Genomic DNA, 9,581 nt, shown 5'->3' with positions numbered 1-9,581 from the left:
TGAAAATATTACCAGCCATTGGGTAGCTTTGCTAGCATAAAGATGGAACAGTGGAACAGGTACAAAATCCACCCTCTTGCACTTCATAACTTCCTGCAGTAGACAACCAGAGAGACCCAGTCCAGAAAGACTATTTCTTGGCTCCAAGCGCACGCACTTCTTGTCTAAATCTCAGCAAAAGCAAAGAAGCAAATTCATTTCAGTTTCCTAGCTAGAAATAATGAATTTTTGGAAATGCAGGCCACAAGCTGATGATTTTCTTGGTTTGGTATTGTCAATTAGTGTTAAGTATGATTACGTCTATAATGAAAACTCTTTAGTTTTTCTGTCATTGTCTGCCGTTCACCCTGGTAACACAATGTGTGTGTTCTTTTACTTCTTAGCTATGAAAATGATATATTTTCAATATGTATCTAACACCAGAGTCACCAATCTACTTTGATAGTCAGGGGCAAATGACATTTGACAGGAAGAAGAATATCATCTTTTCATCAAATGGGCAAAGAATTAATACATTTGAAAGAGTGACAGAGGAGAAGATAGATGGCATGGAGGGACACATTTAAGTGCCAATGCTTGTTGCTGTCATCCACAGATAGAAGCACAAGACAGACAGACAGACAGACACACACACACAGACACCCACACAACCAAACAAAAGATGCTCTGCCCGTTCCTGCTCTCCCTCAGGGATACTTGTCACCCCAAACTGAAAATCAGTTTGTCTCACTCACATCAGTCTCCTTGGCTACCACTCGCTGTCCATTTTACAAGGCTTGAGGGCTTTCTAGTGTAACACTGAGCCAGTTTAGCTGGGGACATTCAAACGAATCAGTCTCTCTTCTTTGAAATAATAAAAACAAAAAAACAAAAACAAACAAAAAACATGAAAAGAAGACAGGAAAAACACAGTGAAACCATGTACCATCCAGTTGGTCTACAACATTTGCAGCAAAGCTTCTTTACTGCATGTAGGAGATTTAGGTCTTGGAGAATGTTTGTGTTTTATGGTTATGACAACATAAGAAGACATGATGAAGAACATTTACAAAATTCCACGAGGCATCTCTGTCTTTATACATGAATTTTACCTTAAATGTTGATGCACAGGCACAAATTACATATTTTGCAGTCTCGTTGACGTGGGTTTCTGTCATACTGTGGTGTGAGGAGCAGAAGACATGGAGATTTCAGCACCTTAATGAGACCTACACCTGTGACAGCCGTTATTGGTGAGACGTTGAAGGAACAGGTACCGAACATGGTGTGTGTGGTGGTGTGTGTGTGTGTGTGTGTGTGTGGTGTGTGTGTGTGTTGTGTGTGTTGGGTGTGTGTGTTTGTGTTTGGGGCTACACAAAATGCAGTCTTCATTATCATGTCACTAGGTTTCCTACCTAATGTAACTGCTAAATTACTGTATATGAGAACAGAGACATTTGACATCTGTTAAACAACTGAAGGAGTAAAAACACATTTAGCTGCTGTTAAGATGTTTTTTCATCTATTTATGTGGACTTTCAACTACACTGTTGAATTCGATAAAATGTGCATCAACAAGAAATGTGCTGATATTTTTCTGGGTTTTGTTTTTGGCACATAGCAGTGTCATGGCCAGAAGTGCTGCAATTGTCCAAACTAAACGGGTCATGTTAGATTAATCTTAAGAAGTCGTTGAGAATTTGGTGTGGTAAGTGAGGTGGACAAAAATCTGGGAAGAACTTCTAATTCTCTAATTCAATAGTCTATGTAAGGACTATACATGGATGGATACCATGTTCTAAAAAAGCACCTACTCACACAAGAATGAGTTACATGGAGCACATATGCGAAAAAAGTTTTCAGGTTTACTCCTGGTTTTCTGGCACACAGAGTCATACACATCTGTCCACTGTTTTTCATGTCAGATTAATTAACTCATGTCAGCAGATTCCCTTCACACATGAAAGACAAATGTATAATTGGTGGCAAAATGTCACCTGCATAACCTGTACATGAGGATTAAGGGGGATAAATTGTACAAGGATTAAATATTTTTAATACATGACAGCTAAATAACACTGCTATTTTTTGTGGAAAAAGAAATGTTTGTAATTATACATTAGATATAAATACACATTATATATCAATCCTCATCCTACTCCTACTGCTAATATCTGTCTTTTGATGCATTAATCATGTGTGTCTACTTTGTTTTTCAAATATGTAAGAAAACCACTGGTCACTCTTCACCGCATTTGGTGCAGTGGTGTCTCATCGTATTTCTTATTCAACAGCAACAAAAAAGAGAGGTTGTTGTGTCAATCAGAGGGCCTTTAACATGATGAAAGAAAAAGGTTAAGAGGAAATCTCACCACACAATAAAGAATTTTGAAATTGAAAATTTAGGAGAATTTAGTGTGACTTTGTTCTCACTGAACACTAAAGATTTACATGGTCCATGTGACACCACTGCATTTGCTGAAAACATCCTGTCTTCCTTTGCTTAAGAAAAAAAAAACAGAAAAATCCAACCACTGATTTTAAGGATACATAGAATTGATTGACCAATTCAACGTATAAATGGAGCAAGTAGGTCCAAACAACACAGCAACAGACAAGCTCAACCAGCAGGACCGGCTGTTTCAATTGCTTCATGACAACACATCCAGCCTTAAACCTAAGTATCTTAGTAGCTGTAAATAATGTATTCACTGATCTCGGGCTTGAAAGTTTAGACACACAGGGACAAATTTAAGAGTTTTTCAAAGTGACAAAATCCCAGCTTTCACCTCTTGCCAAAGCTTACCTTATGAGCACAGACACTCCCACGTCCTCACAGTTCTTGTAGACTTGCCCCCACGTGTCCTGTGATGCTCCCCTCAGCATCAGACAGCGGCTCGGCGCGCTCCGGACGATCTTCGCACTCTCCTCCCCTCTCCGCACTCCCGCAGCTGCGGAGGTGGAGGTGGCGAAGGTGGCGGCGGAGACTCCCTGCGAGACATCCTCCTGCGGCGCAGCACCCGAGGCTCCCAGGAGGGCCCGGGGAGGTAGGGACGAGGGAGGGGGGGAGGGAGACGGAGAGCTGAGACCCCACGGCGGGAGCTGGGAGAGAGTCGGGATGAGAAGAGGAGCAAGAGGAGGAAGAAGAGGAGGAGGAGGAGGAGGAGGAGAGGAGGGGACTAGGAGAAGAGAGGAGGCAGGCGGTGCTCACAGCCGATTAAAAAGAAATGGGAAAATGAAGCTCCAGTCCCCCCACTGCCACCCACCACACTCCCCACTCCAAACTCCCTTGCTTGTCCTCCCTCCAACTAAAACTTATTTCTCTCACTGCTGAGCTCTCTCTCGCTTTTCTCCTCACTCTTCCCACTCTCCTCTCCCACACCTCTTTCTCCCTCTCTCCCCAGTGAGGGAGATGCCTCTCAGTGATGCTGCTGTTCACAAGTCACCTGTACTCTCCCTTCCCTCCCTCCCTGGTCCCTCGCTCTGGTTTGAGGAGATGAGGCGTGTGGAGGCGTGGTGTGTGTTCTGTGGACCTGATGAATGAGAGTGGGGTGGGGAGAAAAACAGAGAGAGAGAAAGCGAGGGGGGTGGAGAGATCTGGAGGTAAAGATAGAGAGAGAGAGAGAGAGAGAGAGAGCATCAAGGACTTCTGCACATGTTTGAGCACACATATTGTTACATCCAGTGAGTGACATGTATGTATGCATGCATGCTCGTCTATTTCTGTTTTTAGACACACCTATTGGCATTTGATAAATGTAGAGAAAAGGCTTATTCCTCGTATTCTGCCTTATTATATGGTAGAGATACATTCCCTCTGCATATGTCTAAAATATTATAAAATTCGCCTTTACGCAGATGACAATGTTTTTTGTGTTGCTGATTTTGTCCACTTGGCCACCAAATGCAACTCTTAGAGCTACTTAATTGATTTTTTTTTTTAATAACAATGGATCATATGACTATAACCCTTTTAAAAATATGCAATTCTCCACTATTGAAATAAACAAAAAGATGGCATCTGGTTTGATAAGCAATTCAAATTTAAATACCATGTAAATCTTGATGGTAAACTGTGACAGATGCTTGGCCTACAGACACAAAAGCAGCTCCCCTCTGATTTGTACAAATAATCTTGTTGTGCCAGTTTCCTCTCACTTTTTGGTTATAGGGATTTTAAATATCAACATGCAGCTGTCCCGAGAGACCCCTAGATTTCATTTACCACCCTGCCCTGAGGTTCACCACTGGTGATATTACAACACTCACCACTGCTTTCTATAAGGTAAAGTTGATTGGCGTTCCCTGTCTGAAACAAGTATAACCACTGGTATGATGCAATGTTGTTGCAAATTGCTATCTTAAATCTCATCTCTGGCACTACACGCTTCAGTGACTGGTTAATGCTCCAGGAGCTCCAAACCAGAACCGGTCTTGAAAAGATTGCCTTTGCTGTTTGTGATGTTCATCATGGAATAAAATACAGCGGCACCAAATCATTCATACCTCTGTAACTTAAAAACATTTGATCTCTACCTGCTTGTGATTGGTTCACTGACTAAACCTTTTTTATTCTCACTTTTCTTGTTTAACTCATCACACACATAATATATATATAATATATATATATATATATATAAATATTATATATATATATATAAATATATATATTGTTTACAAAAATCTATTTCAGGCTTTACGACCAGTTATAAACACCCTTCGCTGTTGGTGGAAGACGAAGACTATACGTAAAGATTATGACCTTTCGCCACAAGGCAACACAGACAGCTAACAAACAACCCGTAGACATGCAGTAATAAAACTGTCTTTAATACATGATAATATGTGTAATGTATAAAATTACTGGTGCCATACATGGAGCTTCTGGCATGACAGTATTTGCTAATTTATATGCAAAACTTGATGGACATCTTGGGAACCTTACAGAAAATCTTCCTTTCCATATCCAAAATACATAGGATCTTTTTTTAACATAATCTCTTTTGATTATATATTTTCTAATTTGCTTTATATTATAATTTGCATTGCTTTCCTTCTCTCTATCCAGTATTTTCCCTTTGTGCCTTGGCAGCAGAATCGTTCACAACCATGCCAAAAAGCTGATTTAAAATGAGAGAAAAAAGGGAAATGATAGCTACGGTGCTGAAGAGATGCAGCTGCAGTGGACAGAGGGCACAAGCCAAAAATAGAGATGTGGTATTTCTGTACACACAAAGTATACATATAGTTTGACAGGGAGAAGATTCTGCTTCTTCATGCATCAGACAGTTTGTAGAGGTAAAAAAGAATAGGGATTGAGAAAGGGAATAGATCAGAACATAAATACTCTTAATACATTGACTGCTACATGATCACAATATGAATTAATTTTTAATCCTTTAATTTTAATCAAGCCCCACCATCAATATATTATTTAGAACCACATTGTGTCTAAGGATTACCAAATGTAATTTTGACCAGGATTCAGAAATACTGAGGTCACAGTCCAGAAGTCCAGTTCATCACTAGTGGTTCACCTTTCATCTGTTTCCAAAAGAAGAAAACTTGTTTTGGAAATTAAAACTTGACATAAAAAGAGGAATCAAGATGAATAACACATGATTCTGACATAATATTTCAAGCAAAGTGACTTTTTTTTTGAAATGGGTGAATTCATCTCACCCCACTGAAGAAAATATTAATTGAATCATGGACAAAACGACCACGATTGAATGATTAATGATTGAAAGATCATGATTTTTCCAAGAGAGTACACCTATCTGTACTTGTGCAGAAAATCAAAGACGGCGCCAAATGAGGTCAAACACTTATCTAACTCAATCTGGTACCGTGTTATTGAAAACGCCACATTTGACATTCCATATCTGTGCTGCAAAAAAGGAAGAAAAAAAAAGAAAAAAAGACTGAAAGTTTTGATAAACGGTGGTCTAGACAAAGCAGAATAGGGATGGTGGAGGACGATGCTGATGACAGGTCTATTATGCCACAGAGGCACTGGAGAAGCCAACAATTGAGAGATGGAGCTGTCACAGCTTTTGCAAAATGTGCCACACAAAGGGTGTCACTCTGTCACTCGTCAAGACAAGATGAAATAACTCACTAGAACGTCTTGCTTCTGTCACTCAAGATATGCCAGTGCTCAGTATGTGACATACAATTTAGAAAGAAATATACCAGTGTACTATATTGTGACTGGTCATATACAAAGCAATACTGTAAGGGGACATATGGTCCGAAAATATAGAAATATGACAAATCTGAAAGAAATTAGTTGACTCTGAAAAACTGAAAAATATTAACATACAGTATATCTGTCATATAGTATGTGTGAATATGTGTAACACATACATAGACAGTTGTCCGTTACTGCAACTGGCTCTGTCAAGCTGGGAGTCTGCAAATCTTTACTGCTGCTGCCCTCTACTGTCTGCTGCACTCAAATAACATGAGGCGATGAACAGAACTGGTTCAAGAATAAGAGCTAATTTGGTGGGACAGGGGTACTCCTGATCTAACTTTCCTTCCTAATAGTTCCTGTTCCAGTTTTTGAACTATTGATTATACCTTAGCCTGTACTGATGTCACCTTTTAGCTCACAACTAATCATGGATAAATGTCTAACCCTAACCTTAATAATATGACAAAATATATCAGGAAAAACAAAATGTTAATTCTATTCATTTTAAATGCATTGCAGCAACTCTATTTTTATCATTTGAAATGTTGTAGCGTTTCGATAGTATAATATACATTTAAATATATATTGTACCACGAGGGAGATCAAACACCACCAGTGGTACACAACCATAGTTTGAGATCAGTAGTCTTGGTGACAAACCTTTGCTCTGTGTGGACCTGTGCATCAATGGGCATGAAAGCAAAACCCTGAGCAAGAAAAGACACGCTGCGTCTTGCAGCTGAAGTTAGCACAGACAACCAAAGCCTTTATTTCGCAGTAGGCTAATCTTAGATTGAGATAATTAGATCACAATTTAGGAGGAAGTGTACAACAGAAGCTTTATAAGTGAATTAAATGGGGCGCCATAGTGGCTCACCTGGTTCAGTGTGTATCATGTACACTTCCTTTGCTGCTGTCAGAGTGCAAAAAAAATTGAGTGAATACCATTTTTATTTCACTGCTTTAGTCATCAACATGAAGTAGAATGTAAAGACAGGCTGCAAGAAAATGTTGTTGCTCTAACAGACTACACCATACCAGCACACAGTCCAGTGGGTACAGAACATAGGAGAAATTAAATATTCATAAATATGTTTTTGTTACAGTATAATAATATAATAAAAAGAAAAGAAATAGCCTATAGAATAGATTCACATAACTGCATGACAAATGTACACAGTATGTGGTCAACATCAAATATTCTTGTCAAGTTACAATTGCATTTAAAGGTTGAGTGTGTAGTATTAGAGGGCTCTATTTACAGAACAGGGCAGGAATTCAATTTAATAATGTAATGTATAACTATGTTTTCACAGTTCAATGTTTTTATAGAAGCATAGAGCATAGAAGCAGAGAGACAATAAAAGGAAAACAAGCTGTGCTTTGACTAAGACACTAATTGGCTACAAAGTCAATAGACCCTTTTTGTCTCTGGACATTTCACCGTTGGTTAGAAAAGGCCTAATTAATAACGTTGAGGATGTTCAATTATGCTTGGGTCTCTTTCAGAGATTGTAATTCTGCATTACGCTCACTGTAATAAGTGTAATCATATTGTCATTAGGTACACATATGCTTTTTTTGCTATGACATGTCAAAATGTCTATTGTGAAAAAGATCTATGGGTAATTTATTGGATCTGCCCGTAGTCAACCCACCTCCTTTTGATTTTAAATTCAAATTCCCTCCAGCAGGTCATTTTGTCTGTGCCTACATCTATTAATTTTCTTTAAAACAAGCAAACACATAGGCCAGAGCAAATTCAACATATCAACGTGGCTCAAACATTTTTGAGATTACAGAGATGCAGCAACACCAGAAACAAGAGGAACTACACTGTGAATAAGCGACCAACAGTTTTTCCTTAGTTAAGAAAGTTTAATCTGGAGGCTGAATCTCAGACAGAATGACTGTTATGACTGATAGATGTACCAGACCCTAACAGATATAATATAAGTTCACATATGAAATGAATGTGTGTCTCTGGTGTGTGTACATCTGGTATATTCAGGATGACACAGAAGTTGCACACTCAATGGAGTTCCTACTCCATGAGGTTTTGGTTGTGTCAGAGGTATCAGATATCAAGGAGAGGTACAACCCAACCACTGTAAGATGTATATATGTTTGTTGTATGTATGTTACGAATGTGTGAACTGCATTTTTTTTTCATTTTGAAATTAGTGCAAAAGGAACAATATTTAACGACGTCATTTGGTTATAGTAGTTATACACATGAATGCTTTTCTGAAAAATGCTGAAAGCTAGATACCCTTATTAAGGCCTACTGATTCTTTTAATGATGGATAACAAAATAACAAAAATCTATGCAAGACCAATAAGTCAAAATGACTATTTATAGGTGACACGTAACAAGAAGAGCAATCATTTATGACTGTCTTCGATTTAGCATAAAACCTACATTTGGGCTTAATGCAAGTCTAGGAACTCAAGTTTTATAAGCACACCTGTGTAGTTGGAAAAGCAATAAACTATGATTAAGATGACATAAAGCAGGGTAAGCACACAGATGACAAACTAATACAAACCAACTGATTTTTGTGTCTTTTGTTTCACTTTTTTTTCTGACTCTGACATTTTTCTAAGTTTGTGCTCTTTTGCTGCTCTTCATTATGAATCTGTTACATGGAGACACATGGTCTGTATTAGTAATGTCAGTCTTTATGCAACAGAGGGCACTATTTCAACATATTAAAAATGTGCTGGCAGTCTGAGAAGAAAATCATAACAAACAAGAGAGACAATGAATTTAACAGTGTTTGCAGGATTTATGTTGTATGTATGTGATGTATGTGTCACAAGTGCTATACATATTACGTTTGTTGTATGTATGTGATGTATGTGTCACAGGTGCTATACATATTAAGTTTTTTATATACAGTATAATACAATATATTATTATTACAAAAGAAGAAAACAGATAAAGAGAGATAAAAAAGACAAATTAGATTATATAAGGTAAGACTGCACAAAAATAGAAAAAAATAATTAAAAAACAAGATTAAAAATGGGGAAAAAAAGGTATATAAAGGAGGACAGTGAACAGAAAGTAGAAAAAAAACTCAATAAAATAAGATCATAATAAAGTGTTAATAGGTCTAGTATATTCAGTCATTTGTTTTATCATATGTGTCTATGTGAAATTAATCAATCTACATAAATTCCTATTATTCAAACATTTACTAAATGTTAGTATAATGTTCTACAAACGTGTACAGCAGCAGACGCATCCATGGATGTGCAGGTGTTGATATCTTGGGCGTCAGTTGTCAACTATCAAAGTTTGGGGATGGAAATTATTTTAGACCAATCACGGTTAGGCGTCAGACTTCGAGAGCCAATCAAATTTCAGATTTGTGTTGTGGGTGTCGCCGGGGAGAAA

The sequence above is a fragment of the Larimichthys crocea genome, chromosome X (assembly GCF_000972845.2).
Source record: "Larimichthys crocea isolate SSNF chromosome X, L_crocea_2.0, whole genome shotgun sequence".
In the NCBI taxonomy this organism is placed as follows: domain Eukaryota; kingdom Metazoa; phylum Chordata; class Actinopteri; family Sciaenidae; genus Larimichthys; species Larimichthys crocea.
The sequence above is the reverse complement of the archived record's forward strand: the minus strand, read 5'-3'. Positions refer to the sequence as shown.